This window comes from Tursiops truncatus, chromosome 18 (assembly GCF_011762595.2).
Source record: "Tursiops truncatus isolate mTurTru1 chromosome 18, mTurTru1.mat.Y, whole genome shotgun sequence".
Classification (NCBI taxonomy): Eukaryota; Metazoa; Chordata; class Mammalia; order Artiodactyla; family Delphinidae; genus Tursiops; species Tursiops truncatus.
Window position 1 is genome coordinate 65,668,687 of NC_047051.1, and position 16,744 is coordinate 65,685,430.

The 16,744-nt window shown below is 44.8% G+C and overlaps 1 pseudogene; it reads left to right on the top strand.

The window, feature by feature from the left end:
• The first annotated feature begins 2,091 nt into the window (after window positions 1-2,091).
• The window catches only part of LOC109547577 (large ribosomal subunit protein eL8-like), a 132,906-nt pseudogene continuing 118,253 nt past the window's right edge, over window positions 2,092-16,744 (top strand).

The following is a 16,744-nucleotide window of genomic DNA, read 5'->3' on the forward strand; positions in this document are numbered from 1 at the left end:
AATGTTGGCTTTTCCAGACAAGTATTTTTTTAAAGGAATACATTTTGTTGATATTACAGATTAAGCCCTAAGGGATAAATGAATGAAGTAAATGCTTATGTTGTGATAGCTTTTAGCCCTAAAAAATCTTTTACTCCCAATACTGTTTTTATCTTTAGATATTTCAGCGTTGGGGCGAGTGATTCAGAACACAGGCTCGGAGTCGAACGGATATGAGTTCAATAACCACATCATAAGCCTTCAGTATGAATTATTTGGCATTTAAACTCATCTATGCCTCAGTTTGCTCATCTGTAAAGTGGGAGAAATAAACACATGATAGCTAACCCCTCACTCAGTGGTAACTAGTGAGTTTATGATGCATCTGGACCATAAAGTTTCCCAGTCTTATTTTGTAATAAATTGGCAGGCTCATATTCATTCAGCATTTATTCCAGACCTATAGTTCCTGGGCATCATATGAAACAATTAACTTGCCAGTGAGTGGAGCTGGACCACTCAATCTATTTGATGAGACAAACACACAAACAAACGATTGCAGTTCCCATAAATGCTGTCCCAGAAGAAAGTTCTCAATTCATTTGGTCTCCAAAGAAGGGCACGATCACCTCTGCTTGGGTGGATCTGAGACTTCACAGAAGTGGAAATTCATACCTGGTCTCATTGGATGAAATGGAGTTTTCCAGAAGGAGGAAAGGAAGGACATTCCAGGAAGACCAATAGTATACTCCGAAGCCATCAGAATACGGTACCGTAACTTGGAACAATTCCCCAGCTCTGAGGCTGCAGCATAAAATACACAGAAGCAAGCTCAGGAGATGGGGTTTAGGGCAGCTGGGGCCAGGCCACAGAGAGCGGAATACTCCATTCTAAGGAGTCTGGAGAGTAACTTGAAGGAAATGAGTAGGTTTTGAACGGTTTTAAACTAGGGAGAAAACAATCATAGTGTAAAAGATGAGTCCAGCAGTCTGATTGGATTGGAGAGAGGCCCGGGACAGTGGTGGGTTAAGCGCCCACTCTGATGGTTTGGGCCCAACAAGAAGACATGAAGGCAAATCACAGGAAGGAGAGGAGGACACAGGGAGGAGAAACGTCGAGAAGGTGTCACTGGTAAGACCTAGAAGTCCTTTGACATCTTTTGAGGAGAGGGAGAGAGGTGTGGTGGAAGGAAGGGGAGGGGGTAAACAGTGGAAAATTCTAACTAAATGAACCTTTTTAAAAATAAAGTTACAGGTGCTGGGAATGCGGAAGTAAAGCCCACAGCCCGGCTTTCAAGAAACATGCGTCATCCAAGGGAGGGGCTTCCCTGGGGGTGCAGTGGTTGAGAGTCCGTCTGCCGATGCAGGGGACACGGGTTCGTGCCCCGGTCCGGGAAGATCCCACATGCCGCGGAGAGGCTAGGCCCGTGAGCCATGGCCACTGAGCCTGCACGTCCGGAGCCTGTGCTCCGCAACGGGAGAGGCCACAACGGTGAGAGGCCCACGTACCGCCAAAAAAAAAAAAAACAAAAAACACTTACCACGGCCGTGCGGAGCCTGTGCTCCGCAACGGGAGAGGCCGCAACAGTGAGAGGCCCGCGTACCGCAAAAAAAAAAAAAAACAAAAAAAAAACCACTTACCACGGCTCCCCTGGTGGCACAGTTGTTGAGAGTCCGCCTGCCGATGCAGGGGACATGGGTTCGTGCCCCGGTCCGGGAAGATCCCACGTGCCGCGGAGTGGCTGGGCCCGTGAGCCATGGCCGCTGAGCCTGTGCGTCCGGAGCCTGTGCTACGCAGCGGGAGAGGCCACGGCGGTGAGAGGCCCGCGTACCAAAAAAAAAAAAAAAAGAGTCACATCCAAGGGAGAACATGAACGGAAACCAACAATTATGGAACAGGGTTTATTGTCTCACTTTGACTGCTGACTTCTAACCTCCAGAACTGTGAGACAATAGATTTCTGTTGCTTAAATCACCCAGCTTTGGAGCACTTTGTTAGGGCAGCCCTAGCAGACTTCTAGAAGAGCATCCGTATGAGAAATGAAGACCTCAAAAGATTTTCACAGTCATTCACACGGCAAAGAAAGTGCTTTGATCCCACCTTGTTGTCACAATGAATAGAAAAGCTTTTACCCTGAGCTGTGGGCAGAAGGAGCTCTGCAAAGTGGCTGAAGAGGAACAATCTGGAGATCAGAACAAGGTGCGGGTCTTTCTGTGACTGTCTCCTCTCATCCAATCAGAGGAAGCCAACTTTATTAGCATGGCCTCATCTGCTACCACTCTCACTGATAGTTTAGGTTTATAGTCAGTGGTGTTATAGCAAATACAGAGTAAATACATGTACAGCAAACTGGCTCTTCAAAAGAAAAACGTGTACATACATGTTTATTATAGATTTTAACAATTGATATGTAGCATTTAATTTACAAATAATAATACCCTTGGTTGTAAATTGTTACCCAGCTGATTCTCATGGAATGCGTTCATTGATTTTTGCCAAACCCTTGCATCTGGGGCCAACCTCTAATTGCAATTAAACCATGACTGATAAATGGAGTTGCTTCCCAATCCACTAATTCTTCTCCCAACGAATGTGCTGTCATGAAATCTGATACGTGATTTTCTGTTAAACTATTTCTCACCCTTGTATTAATTATATTCATTAACTGAACATGTTCCAGCTTCGGCAGTAAATCAAGCTCCAATTTACCATGTTTACTGATTTCCATGGTGTAAATACTGCACAAGGACCAATTTCAAGCTACCGATGTGTCATCACTGAATGCAGATTTGGGGAGAAATGTCCAGTAGTGCACCGTTACGTAGTATTTCCACCATTCAGAGGCCATAGATGTAGATAACCCAAGAGCATAGGCTAAATGTACTAAAATATTTAGGCAGTGATGGATTTTAAGTATTATTGTCTTTGTTTTTGGTATAATGCATCTAATTGTAAGTTTGTATCACTTAATTTTTTATAACGGCTGCGTTTAACAACCAGCTCTCAAAATACCTAAAAATTTAACAACTGGCTCTCCTGGGCTGGTGTGAGCCAGCCCCAGCACACCACTGCCTGTGGCTATTAACAGCTTGTAGATTTTCTCATTACATGAACACAGGCAGAGTTTCCAAGCTACACCCTGAAGAGGAAATAATTGCACCTAATACAATATGACTCTTTCTCTTTCTACCACTCTTGCCCCAAGATGCAACCCATAGAGTTCAGCATCACCCATCATTAGTCATGAACACTGATTACATCTTATGGTGTACACCAGCCTGTGAGCCCTTAAGATCAGGGACCATGTGTCCACATCACCGAGCAGAGTCAGATACATGGTAGTTTCTCAGTGAAAGTTTGCAGAACCAGTGACCTAAAATTATGACCTAGTGTTCCAAGCAATCACAAGTCTACTTAGGGTGTGTGACCATTTTTTCCCCTTCATTGTCCCTTTTCTGATCAATTTATGGACAAAATGGCATAAAACTAAACAGACAAAATGAACTGGGTCCACAAGTCATTCCTGTCTTCCTCTTCTCAGCTTAGTTGTTAAAGAATGGCTGTTTGGCTTGGTGGGTGAACGAGCAAAACTGTCTGAATATCACCCTAGGAGCCCTCTCCGGATGGCTCGGACTACAAGTCAGCTGGAATCAGCAGAAGGGGCTGCTTCCACTGGGACCAGTAACTTTCTCCCTCTAGAAGGAAGGTACATAACGTCCTATAGGCCCCGAGGGAGGTCTCTAAGTGCTGGACGGCTAATATTCCCAGACAATTTCTACCTACAGTCGGCTGCCCAACCCTAGATTACCTGCTACCAAGCAAGCTGTGTATTCCCCACTGGCCTGGGTACTCTCTCACCTGTGCTGTAAAGAGAGAGTCCTGCAGAGAGGTGGGGCCCAGCCACTCGGGTGGAGACCCACACTGAGGGTCTATCAGTGCCCTGGCCCAGCACAACTTTCTGGGACAATGAGAAAATCAGGGGTAGAGCCCTTCTCTTCTCTCAATGCCCCCGGCCTCTGTTAGTTTTTCACTTCCCCAGTAAAGCCTGTATTATAACCCAAATGGTGTAACATTGTTGAATTGGCCTCAGACCCAGATGGGATTCACTTGGCAGAACAGGTAGGGCCCCAGAGGAACCCACCTTCAGATCAGGCACCCACGGTGTTCTGCGTTGGCTGGGACTCTATGCACGTGGCTCCGGGGGAAAGCCTGAGCCAATGAATCCGGCAACCTGGAGGCCAGCAGTCCCTCAAAGAGATGTGTGATCTGGCGACCATTTTTCTAGATCCCTAGTCCTCAAATGGCCTATGTGTGAATTTCCAATAACACACAAGCTGAAAAGCAAAAGGCAGTCAAGTAAAACAAAACTCTAAATGTCCCTCGATGCCACGAAGCCCACCGAGCTACCGCACTCGATGTCATACGATCTTTACACGGTAATTTCTTGTTGATGCCCGGAGGGAACTAGGGGCCCGTGTTCACAGTCCAGAACCTAAAGGGGCGGCTTTGTTCTGGGATCCTTTGGAGTACAATGAAAGAGGTATAAAAGGGCTTCCCTGGTGGCGCAGTGGTTGGGAGTCCGTCTGCCGATGTAGGGGACGCGGGTTCGTGCCCCGGTCCGGGAGGATCCCACATGCCACGGAGCGGCTGGGCCCGTGAGCCATGGCCGCTGAGCCTGCGCGTCCGGAGCCTGTGCTCCGCAAGGGGAGAGGCCACAACAGTGAGAGGCCCGCGTACCGCAAAAAAAAAAAAAAAAAAAAAAGAGGTATAAGAGACTCAGTTCTTCCAGATGTTGTGACATGAATATGTAACAAACAAATGGTGAAAGGCGAATCTCAGTTCTTTGAAAGCTCCACAGATGATCCGACAAAAGGAAGGAAGGTCCCCAAAGGTGCCAAATTATACACCAGCACATTTGGCTCCTTTCAGTCTTTTCTGATCATCATTGGGAAGCAAACACCCAGGGTCATCAGCAAGACGCAGTTGGTGACCACCTTAACACATGCAAGACACACGGTAACTCTACACCAGGTGCCACTGACAGACATTTTGAAAAATATTTGGAGAGAACATCTGGGGCACCACGTGGTCAGACCACACTGACTAAAAGAATAGCAAGCTCTTCACGCTTCTGCTTCAAGGGTTCAAGGGCTATACGGAAGCAAATTGATCCAAGTCCGAAGGAAATTGGAGTCCATTTTATGTTATTCTCTGATGCCTCTGAAAAGATAGCATAATTCTTTGCCGAGGGTCAGGAAAATGAAACTGGGCTTCGCTTCTCGTGCAGTACAGCTCAGCAGTGACAAGCACAATGGGGTCGTTGTCTTCACATCTTCACATCACCCCAGCTGCTACCCTACAACCAGTCCTGCTACGCCTTCAGATCAGGCACCCACGATGTTACGTATTTTTTATGTTGGGAATTATATTGTTGGTTGAGACTGTCAAGTAATTACCAACAGCAAAAAACAAACAAACCCAGCACAAACACAACAGCATGCAGCCCTAGGCTGACACATACCTCTGACTCTAGCCCTGTTGAGAAGATTCTTTCTGAACAGGGAAAAAAGGCAGTCATAGCCACAGAAGCTGTTTACAATAAACGCTGTCAAGAAATTGTTTGTAATATGACGTTAATTGTGATTGAAGAGCTGTACCTACAGTTTCTGTCTGCAGACTCCCAGATGTTTTCTTTTTGCCACTTGAATCCCAAAGCCCTGTGTGAAAGACTGAAGGTCACCGCAAAACTCAAACGTTAATAGCTTGGTTTTGATGGAAGTAGCTAATGTCAATATATTTTCCATAACCTATTTATTCATTGCACATCTACCTTCTACCTAACACTGTTGTTTCCACACACAACCGTGTAACATAAAGACATTCTTGTGATATAATATTAAGTGAACAAAGAAGGCAACCTACGTACACACAAGGTTCCCCTGGATAGCTCACATCCATTCAACGAATACCTACAGCATTTGTATTCAGCAATCTCTATCTTTATTTGGAGCTCTGGAACTAGGTCATTTTTTTTCCCTTTTAAAAATAACCCAGCATATTTTTTCAAGGTTGGTAGGGTTGTTTTGATTCTTTCATCTAGCACATAATAACGGTGAAAGCTATGTTTATCTTAAGGATATAGGATAATTCTTAGAGGGCTCTGAAACCCACGAAGAGAGGAGCATCTGAGATTTTTTAAGGTAATCATGGTGTGAGTTCTTAGCATTCAAACCTACAGTAAATAGTTTCAAGATGGACAATATAACACTGATTACCAAACTCCAAATTAACATTCATGTTCCACTTCTAAGGTGACACACCTGGTTCTGCTTACCAGTGAGTTTAATTTCTTTCGTAACTACAAATTGGCAGGTTATGCCTTGCATAGTCATTGAATTTCAGTGTTTTGAAACCAGCCTACCTGTGTTTCAACAACCTTGTCAGTAGTTTCAGATCTAATCATCAAACCATAGTGGCAGATGCAAAAAAGTGCAAAGCACCATGATTTAGGAATTTATAATTTCCAATAAAACAGATGTATGTAAAAAAGTTAAACTGTAAGAAATTAGTTATAACTTCAACACGTTAAGACGATACTAGAAGAAATGTCCATTTTGGTGCGTGATTGAGTATATGGATTCCAACTCAGATCTGACTGGCTCCAAACCCTGTGCTCTTGGGTTGGACATAGACATTTCCAGAAAAGGTCTGCCAAACTTGCTCTATCCACTAACCTCAGAATTTGTCTTTTAGCCAAATGTCTCTGAAAGGCTCAGCTGTCTTTCACAAAGAGGAGACGTACAGCAATTACGAGATGGGAAGACCTTGATACAAGTCTCGGGGGCTGGTCTGCAGGAGGGACTCTGGAATGTTTTTCCCCAGCAGGGGCATCTCACGTCATCTGTTGTTCTGGAATATTAAGGACACTCTCCAGATTAATTGATAATGACAATGGTAGCAGCTGTTGGCGTTCCTAAGTGCCTGCATGCTAAGGTTTAGAGGACTTTTACATGAGAAACTGCCATAGAAAGATCATCTGTCCTGGTTTTGAGCTTGTCCTATGGTTTATAAGATGTTATCAACTGGGGGAAACTGGGGGAAAGGGACACCGGACCTCTGTGTCCTATGTTGGCAACTTCCTGTGAATCTATAATTATTTTAAATTTTTATATTACAAAAAAAAATTGTAACTCTGTAGTTCAGCAGGAGGGACACACCTTTTCCAAGGTCAGAAGTAGAAGAGACTCTCCTTGCAACTCCTAAACAGACCACCTCCCTGCATTGCTCTCAGTCCCGGAGCCAGGCTTTGCAGCTGGGGCTGGAGGTGGCCTGGGGTGGAATTTGGAATTCAGAGTCGGGGGCGGGGTGGTAGCCCTGGTTCTCCCACTAAGCAACTCTGTGATCTTGCCCACATTCCTTAGCTCTGAATCTGTTGCTTTTTCTGTCAAATATGTCTGTCTCTTCCAGAAAAGGCCACCTTCAGTTCAAATGAGATAGTGATGGTTCCTTGAGACAGTATGTATGAAGGCCCAGGTAGCCGCAAGAGGACATACAAACGTGGGTTTCTTCTGAAAATCATCTTTGTCAGATCTGGCCCAAGAGTCCTGTGAGAGGCCAGCAGCCCGCCCCATGAGATGCTTAAGTCCCTCGGTTTTGCAGCAGAAGTCCTTGAGATGCTCATGGCTCAATGGGTTTGAGTCTTTGCCTCTTAACCTCACCATGAGCCCAGCACCTCCACTCAAAAGAAGCGAATCAGCTCCTCTTGGCTTTCTACAGCTGCTTGCATTGCCCTCCCCACACTCCACGGCCCCCGGACTGTCATGCTGCCTGTACTAGTCAGATGTGTCCCCACCATCATGGCAGACCCACCATCGGCTGTGACTCAGGGCAAGTCCCCAAGCTGCTTTCCAGGGCTTCTAGTTGGAGGTTTTGTCCTGCCCTGGCCTGTGCCACAGAGCTGAGCAGTGGCACTGAGCAAAGCCTAAAGTGCCCAAGTGCAAGAGGATTCCTTCCCCATGGAAAGGTGAAGACCAGCATGGCTGCATGGGCTTTGCTTTGACCTTGAAGCCACATGGGTCCTGGAAGCACGAGCTGGCCGGCCTGATTTCCTGCTCTAACCTGCACACCTGGAGAGCTCTCCTTCCTGCTCATGTCCAGAGCGTGGGTCGAGTTTGCTCAGGAAAACAGGGGCCATGCTATCCCTTCTGCGTATGATGAGTCTTAATTCAGGGGAAGGGAAACGTTGAGGCAGTTATTTCTGGAAAGCTGGGCGTCTCTGATGTGGCGTGGGGACCAGCAGCACCCACGTCACCTGGGAAATTATTAGAAATGCAAAGTGGGGAGGGCAAGCCCCGGACCCCCCGAGTCACTTACCGCAGGAGGAGAGCCCAGCAATCTCTCTTTAACGAGCCACCCTCCCACCCAGTGCTTCTGATGCGTGAGAACTACTTTGAGCTTCTGGCAAGTTGCCATGGCTCTTAACACCTGCCTGCAACTGCTCCTGAGTCTCGCGTGTCTGCCTCTCTTTGGGAAGCTCTACCCCAGGACCATTCAAGGGGAGCAGATTCTGAGAAATATGTTTCCCAGCTTCTCCTCTGAAGAGGAGAACTTAGACAGGAATATTAGTGGTATCAAAGAAACAGGTCAGCACAGCCAGTAAGCAGGAACTATGATAGTTGTCCCTGAGGCAGTTCTGGCCATATTCACAAGGAGTCATGCACCAAGTCATGTAGCAGATCCTTGTCTTCAAGGGTGTCCCCTTAAAGCCTCACCCAGGGCTTTTAAGGGCTGGACTATGTGCCCAAGAAACATCTTTCTACCCCAGGGATGGTCGCAACCCTCCCCCCTTTACATGAGAGTTTCACATTAAAAAAGTCCTTGAGGTACAAGTGGGGAGTACATAAGTAACACCAAAGTGGGTAGAACTTGAGCCAAAGTAGTTAACAGAGAACTAAAGGAGTGACATGGGGTTACTAGTAATGGAATGCTAACATTCTGGCTCACCTTTCCGTTTCATAATTGGAAATTTATATATGCAAATGTATGGAAATTATATGCAAACACCCCCAGGATTAAACAGTCACTAACATTTCATGTTATGCATAAGTATATTAGGTCAGTTTCCTAATTGACGCAAAGGTATTTTGGCAGCGCTGGGCAACTGCAGGGAAGGTGGAAAGGGAAGGGGAAGACGGAGAGGCAGGTGAGAGTGCAAGGATGCCAGAAGCAATCAGCATTGACTGGACTATCAAGAGACCTCTGGTAGATTGCATTTACTAAAAATTTTCAACACCTGTGGGCACCCACCATGAGCCCGGCACTGTGTTAGGTCCCAAAGACATAAGGAAGAATAAGACACAGTCCTTCTTTTCAAGTGGTTAATGTTCCAGTAGCCAGATAGACATACATACAAAAAATTTAAAACAATATAATTAGTGCCGCAGTTAAGATTGTGGGTAACTCGTGATGTGATCATTGGAGAGAGGAAGTACTGCTTCTTGGGGGCTGTGCTGGATATCTTTTATTTGCCTCTCTATATCTGCTTTCAATCTTTCAGCACCCTCTCGGTGGGCTGCCCTGGTACTTATGTTTCTGCATGACCCTCTCCCTCATTGTATTAAGGTTGATTTATGTCAGAAGAGATACATGACTTTCAAAGCTAGGTCTAAAAGACATCACAGCTTCTCCACTGTCCTCTCCCTCTCTTCAATCACCTGCTCTGGGAGGAGCAAGTGGCCACGTCATCAGGACACTCGGGTAACCTTATAGAGAGGCGCACAAGATGTGGAACTGAGACCTCCAACCAACAGCCACGTGAGGGAACAATCGTGGAAGCAAGTTCTCCAGCCTTCAGATGACTACGACCTCAACCGGCTTCTTCAATTAACCTCATAAGAAACCCTGAGCCAGAATCCAGCTAAGCCTCTCCCCAGTTCCTGCTCCACAGAAGCAGGATAATGTCTGCTATTTAAGCTACGAAGTTTTGGAGCTTCGTTACACAGAAAGAGGTAACTAATACACTGGCCTATAGCCTGCATCAGCAGTCTCCCTTGCCCTCTCACTTCCAGCTGGGTTCAGCTAATAAGGGTTATGAAGAGAGAGTGAAGGTAGAAAACAGAGTGAATTGGGGAAATTTGCCTACCAGGCTTCCTTCCTACGGAGTCACTGTGTGCTGTGTACGAAGGTCTCAGTTCCTGTTTTGTGGTCAGCCTCGTACAGCTACTGTCACCAGGTCCTATAGCGATGACACTCTTCCCCTGCCCTTTTGGGCCCTGATGTTACAAACTCCAGCATCCTGTCATCTTTCCCTTGTAACTTCCATATACCCAGACCATACCTTTGTAAACAACCCCTTTATGAACCCTCCTCAAATGACCCAATTTGAGTATGCACCTGTTTCCTTCCTGCTGAAACCATGGCCAACATAAACAGCGAAACTCAGGAAGTCTCAAAAAAGTGATATTTGATCCAAGTCTTGAAGGATGAGTGTACTCTTGTCAAATGAAAAGGGAAGAGCAACACATGTTCCTGTATCAGTAGCCACAGGCGAGTAGAAAATATCTCGTTCCAATATTGTTACAGCCATGGTTGCTCAGTTCCACGTGACACCATTCACACTGTGTTCTAAGTGGATGCCATGACAATTAGGCAATAGCATCATAATTGTAGGACTGGATTTCAGTCCATATCCAAAGGTGCATACGAAATATTATTTTCCACATTTTCTACAGTTCAATTTCTATTTCTATTTCAAACAACCCATCCCATAGGCAACAAAGTTTCTTAATTTGAGATTTCTGCTCTCCCTCCCATAGGATGAAATGGGGCAATAGGAGATTTAAAATTTTTTCAGCAAATATTTCAAAAACACCCAGCAGTGTTTAATAACATTTTATTTCTTTGGAATACACTAACTCAGTATTTGTTATAGTTCAGCGTAGGTTAGATTAGCGTTCAGGGTGGCCAATGAAAAGAGGTTCTGTCACACAGCCGATTAGGCTGAATGTGATTCAGGAGCACATTTAATCTCTGTAAGAGAGCAAATAACTTTTAACGGCGTTGGTCCATCCACTGTTTGTATGTAAATAGGAATGCTAATTATATACATAAGTTTTATCTACTCAATACAGCAGCTCAGCGGGACGTCCACTTGGAAGTCTTCTGTCAGAACTTTGTGAGAATTGTTTGAGTTGCTTTTTGCATTTAAAATACATTTCTTTAAAAAAGACTCAAATTCAGTCTAGTAACTAATTTACATTGACCTTCCACCCAATTAGTGCCCACCAGTGAAGCTTAACCGCAAAAAAACGGCCAAATGCATTAGAATATAATCTGTAGGATCAATGAGGCACACTGGAATCTTTTCAAATCCAGATTATGAAAAAACCCTTGAAATAACTAATTAAAATAAGAACCGACCATGCATTCAACCAGCTGAGCTGAAGTATTTACTTAATAAGGTTACTGGCAATAACATTGGAGCCAAGGGAGCAGAATGGAAAAGACCCCCATATCACAAAGGCCCAATTGAAGCCGAAATTAAGTATGCTGATCCTTGCTTTCAACCTGAGATAAGATGTGGAAATGCTGGCGCTTACCATCGATTAAGCAGCTGTTTGGAATTCCCTTACTTCTTTTTCTGCTTTCACAGAACACCTGCTGGGGAAGTGCACAAAATTGCAAGACACTTGGAAACCAAGACATGAACTTACCTTTACATCCTGGGGTAGTAACCCCAAATATCTATCATAAACACCAGACTGAGAGTTAAACCACAGGAGACAAGGCTATGATTTTCTTCTTAGCCAGTTATATTAAGAAAAGCGCTTGTGGTATTCTGCGCCCAAGGTACAAGGATAGTTCTAGTTTAAAATATTTGTTTCAGGCTTCCCTGGTGGCGCAGTGGTTGAGGGTCCGCCTGCCGAGGCGGGGGGCGCGAGTTCGCGCCCCGGTCCGGGAGGATCCCACCTTCCGCGGAGCAGCTGGGCCCGTGAGCCATGGCCGCTGAGCCTGCGCGTCCGGAGCCTGCGCTCCGCAACGGGAGAGGCCACAGCAGTGAGAGGCCCGCGTACCGCAAAAAAAAAAAAAAAAAAAAAATTTGTTTCTGTTGCCCTGTCATTGTCCAGCTGGGAGCTCTCTGCAGTTCCACTGATTGGATGGGGAAGGAGGAAGCCATCCTCCACCTTCCTGGATCACTCCACCCCATCATTTTCTTGGGAGACAAAAACGATGACATGTTTCAGGTATATACACACCCACCTGATTCACAAACCACATGTCCAATTCTTTTGTTTTGAAAAGAGTCTTCATACTATGTTCAAACTAGATGAGGCTAGTTTGTGCTGTGGTAACATCCTCCAAATCTCAGTGGCTTCAAAGATTGACTTCTCATTTGTAGGACACGTGCTTCATTGTCTGAGGGCTCTCTTCTAAGTCATCCTCACAATGGGACCCAAGCTGATGGAGCTGCCAACCAGCCGGAATGGTGCCTGGCTCTATGCCAAATAACACACTCATTCTTTAAACTTCTGCTTATATTTCATTGGCCAAAGTATGTCACCGGAACATGCTGGAGTCAACCCCGCCATGTGCATGAAGTCATAAAAATCCGAATATTTATGAACAGTCCCATGACCCTTCAAAAAGTTCTACATATTCCTCCCAGGAAGGGATAGTCACAAAGGTAGAAACGTGAAAGGAAACAGAAGCAAAAGGAAGTAAAGCAAAGCAAAGAGCAGATCAGAGACGCGGATATGAGAAAACATGTGAGGAAAGGATGGAATTTGTGGAGAGGATTTTTAGTCACTCATATGACCTATATTTAGATTTTTGACAGTTGCATATGCACAAGAAATTTCTCTTCTCACCTTCTCCCAACTTTGGCTCTTCAACTGATAAAGAATGACAGGCAGAGGAGGGTGATAAGCTGACAAGACAGCACCATGCTGTGTGTGTGTGTGTATGTGTGTGTGTGTGTGTGTGTGTGTGAATGTGTGTGCTGGTGTGGAAGAGCTGTCATGTGAGGCAGGTTGTTTTATTAATCCTCCAAGAAAATGACCAGGGTGGAGGAGTCTGAAAATGAGTGTCTGCAGCAAATAGCTCCATTATGGCACTCGTAGGTGTCCACACCTCATCTCTACAAGGAGCTCCTTGGCCAAGGAAGAGGGAAGTGTTGGAGAGTCTGTAGCTCTCCAATCACAATTTTCAGCACATGGAAATGTGTGAGTCCAAAAATATCTCAGGCCCAAGGATGGATGCTCAGATTTGGGAAACAAAATGAATGCCCCAAACACAGATGCCCGATTGAATATGAACCTAAGATATATTAAATAATTTTTTTTTAATCCAGTGGGTAAAGGATGAGCTATTTCATAAAGAGGACTGGGAAATCAGGAAGTTCTCCAGAAAGAAATCCATCTAGATACTTGCTTCAGCATTTCACTAACTGACATAAATCCTAGCTGCATTAGGGATTAATTAAACCACTGTATTTCAATTAAGCCACTAGAAGAAAAACTTAGAAGAAACTAGGTAAATACATAGTGTCTGGATGGGAAGGACTTTTTAAACATTAAAGCTACAGTAATTTAATTACAAGAGAAAATAGCAATAGATTTTACTACATAAAATTTTAACTTATTTGTCCAAAAATCAAAATAAAAGGTGTGTCAAACTTGGGGGGGCTGCGGGGAATGGTATCTAATGTGATAGGCAAAATGTGAAAGGCAAAGATGAACAAATCTTCACCGTGTTAAGCGCTCTCACAATTCAATAACATAACAAAGAATATGGCTAAACATAAGAAGCCAGCTTCTACTAGTGAATAAAGTAATGAAGGTAGGTAGACCAAGGGGAGAGGCCATAGATTGGGGAGGCCAGGAATAAGGACAGCACCACGGTTCAATATGTCCCATGGGCAGACTAGTAAGGGTACCTACCGCAGACCCACCAGGTGTACAGCCAGGTACATCCAATCTCTCCCAATTAGGCCCTCTGCCCCATCTACCCCCTAGACTTCCACAGCAGTTGCTGAGTCCACCAGTCTCTCTAAGATTAGTCACAAATATTCTAAGCATGACGAACAGCACTGTGTCAGACACATTTATCTCGTGTCATTTTCATTTGTTCAGTTTTTGGCTATCCCGATAAATAGCAAGGCTCTTGAGAGTGTGAGCTTCCTGTCTTTATGAGAGGTAGCGTGGTGAAGTGAAAAGAACAATAAATTTTTTCATTAGTTATCTATTTTATACACATCCGTGTATACATGTCAATCCCAATCTCCCAATTCATCCCGCCACCACCCCGCCCGCTTCCCCCCTTGGTGTCCATACGTTTGAAAAGAAGAATAAATCGATTCAATGTTGCCCCTCCCCACCTGCACCCCTGCTGCTTAGTGTGTACCCTTAGGTAAGCCTCCACTCCTATCTGTAAAGTGGAGGTGATTATATTCAATACCTTCTTTGCCAGGTTAACATGGAATCCAATGTCCTGATAAATTTAAAATGTCATAAATCATAAAGTCTTATATAAGTTCCCAAGAAGTTTACCATCACTTTTCATACATAATAAAAACAATAACAATGAACATTTTTTGTATGGTGCCAAGTACTCTGTCAGATGCTTTCTTTACATAGTAACCCTATAGGCCAGTAGTATTATCTTCATTTTCAGATGAGAAAACTGAGAGACATAAGGAGATTGAATAACTTGCCCAAGACCATGGGTAGATGGCAAAGAAGGGACTCCTTTATTACTTTGTATTTTCCTCTGTGTCTAGCAGACTGTATCCCACATACGGCATTCAGTAAACATGGGTGACATGATTAAGCTTATTTATACTGTTCACGGAGCAAAACAGCCTTTGTAGGCTCCCCTGCTGTAATAGGCTTTTATTACATGTTTACATCTAAAGAACATAACTTGCCCTGAGGTTTACCAGAAGTCCTGCAATACTCGCTTTGTGTAAGCTGGTGTGACCACATTTAAAGCCAGGTGGCATTAACTTTCTCCTTTCAAGCTTTTCACTCTTTGTCACTAGCTATAAAATAAGTCTCCTCCCTGGTAGGTAGTACTTGAAATGCTTCATCTGACTTTCTACCTCCCTGAGCGTCTCAACCAGGTAATCCTTGGGGGCAACTAGACTGGCAGAGTGATACGTGCTTGGACCTCCCGCATCTCTCAGTGTCAGCCAGACCATAAGGGCCCTGTAGTGCTTGATTCACTATGGTGACAACACTGCTTCTTCCGGGTTTCACCTTCCCTTTGCCCTTGAATTTGTAGTTTCCAAGTTGCAGTATTTACCACAGTCCTGAAATACATTTACTGTTTTTATCTGCAGGTGAAGGCTCTGATTCAAAGAAGCCAAATGTAAAATATGCTTCTTTACAAGCTGGACTGCAAAATAAACAAATCCACTGTGTTTGTCTTTGCCTTCCTGTGACAGTCCACAGAAGTTTAAAGCAACCTTATTGTATCCCCTAAGAAAACCCCCCTAAAAGTCAGAACTTCAGAGCTTACATTTTACAGATGAGGATCGGAGGTCCAGGGAGGGGACGTGCTTTGTTACCCCAAAGATCTGATTTGGTCTTAACTCAGTAAGCAAGGTCCCCGACTCACGTCTTCAGGGATCAATTTGAAAGGCTGGCAAAATGAAGTTTATTTCATTCCACCCCCCACTCGCCATGGATTGCAGGTGACCCTGAGGGGAGAAAAAAGGGGCTTCTCAGGATTCTGGTTGCTGTCCCCCAGACATGTCCAATCACCTCCACACAATGAACATTTGAAAATTAAACAGAGCTCAAGAGCTTGAAATCTCTTGACCAGCTAATCACGCCATTCTGAGCAGTGAGAATCCTGGAGAAGAAAGAGCGCAGCATTATTGCATTTGTGTTAAGCTGGTGATGTTTACTCGCTCATCATTGGTCAGGGAGCTTTGGTCCCTCTCGCCTTTCTGGTTCCCATTTGGAAAACATCATATGAGATTAAATTAAAGGCATCACCAGCCTCATGCTTTACTTGGTACTTAAAGCTGTCTGGAAGGAACCCCGGGGCATCACAACTGAATAGTTGGATCATCTGCCTGGTATGATCCCCTTTGCTCTGGATTCTTGAGAGAAATCGTCTGTTTGCATCAAGTCTTAGAGCATCAGTCCTAGAGCGCTGGCAAGTGCAGACACACGAAGCCATCGATCTCACCGGTTCTCACATTCATGCCAAGAAGTTCTCAGTTACGCTTGAAATTCCCAAGAAGCTTCAGGGCTCTTGGAGCATCTGAAGAGGAGGGAGCAAACAGAAAATATAAAACACTGGCAGCCAATGAATCGAGGGAAGAGTGTGTGGTGGAAGATGCTGATAAACTCTCTCTCTCTCTCTGACATGCTTGGCTATCACTCCTCATCTACTGCTGCAGACACTGGAGCAGACAGACTGCACCAGCTCTGTTGGAAAGGGGATGGTAGTATCATCATAAGTGGCACGCTTTACTGGGGAAGAGACGATGCATTTAAACGAGTGAATTCCTTGGAGGAAGCGGGTGAGTCATCAAGGAAAGGAGGAAAGGGATGTTATCTGCTTTCCCCTGCTTTTACCTCCTGGCTTTATAGCTGCCTCCTCTGCTCTGCTCCACAGGCTTCTGTTTTAAATTATCACTAAATGAAATAGAATTAAAATGGGATGGAATAGCCTTTGGGTGACTCTGCTTTGCATCTAAATCCTTGAAAAACAATGGAATTCCAAATTCTGAACACTGTCGTATTCAAGGAATAAT